The following is a 1,143-nucleotide window of genomic DNA, read 5'->3' on the forward strand; positions in this document are numbered from 1 at the left end:
AAAAAAACATACAACATTCAAACAGATACGTACATACGCAGAAACAGAGTTGAAAGTGATGAGGGTAAAACAATATTTTTACAATCTGTAACACTTAATAAAACTTTTAGCTCAAGCACAATAATATGTTTATTTTATTTTCATTAATTTATAGACACTTAAAAGTTTGTCTTGGCTTGGACATATGGTTATAAAAATTATAAGGTCTATAAATTACATTGATGAATTTCAATTAATGTAATCACATTTTAAAAAAATTACTAAGTAATTAGTTGTATCACAATTAAAACAGACTCAAGTTAATAAAACAAATAACTCACAAATTAACTATTTTTACCCATGTCTATAATCACTTTCATGAAACTATTTGATCTGTGTTATTAATAACAGTTTAACCAGTCTTATTTCATCTTTGATTACTTCAATAACATCAACTTAAATTTTCACAACCATACTATAATCGACAACTTGGTTGTTTACCGACAACCTAACTGGTACACTTTCTCTACATTACAATATTTACATTCAAATTAAAACAAAACAAAATGCCCCTTGTCTTACAAGAAAGACTACTATAATATATTTTAATTACAGGTTAATTAATTATATGCTTTAACTAAATATTTTAAAGAATTCGTTGATTGCACTTTTTACTACAAATAGTTCATTAGATAAATATGAATAGAGAATCAGATCATGATTCCCATAATTTTGTTATTTTAATAGATTGTTTATAGAAGTTCATATTATATATATCATATACCTTGAACTCCTTCAATTGTTCACAAACCACTGAGATCAAGACACAGTCTAACACAATAAATTCTTCAGATACATTTATCCGTATAGTGGATTTTTTTGAAGTATTTTTCTTAGACACTTTACAAAATAAATGTCTTTTAATTAATTTATGATAAATACAAACTTACCCGTTTAAAAATATATTCATGACTTCTTTTAAAATTGCTACTCTTTTTGCATCTATTCAAAAGCCTTAAAAAACGTTTTATTTGTTTTCTTCCCAAAGATATTGTTCTTTTTTAGGCCTTATCAATAACTTTAAATTTAATTGTCAACAAAAAAATTAAAAAATAATTTTAAAAACACAAAATTAGCAAATGACAAAGAAGCCATGATATAGAA

Source organism: Halyomorpha halys, unplaced genomic scaffold, assembly GCF_000696795.3.
Source record: "Halyomorpha halys isolate HHAL.00 unplaced genomic scaffold, Hhal_1.1 Scaffold55.1, whole genome shotgun sequence".
Taxonomy (NCBI): domain Eukaryota; kingdom Metazoa; phylum Arthropoda; class Insecta; order Hemiptera; family Pentatomidae; genus Halyomorpha; species Halyomorpha halys.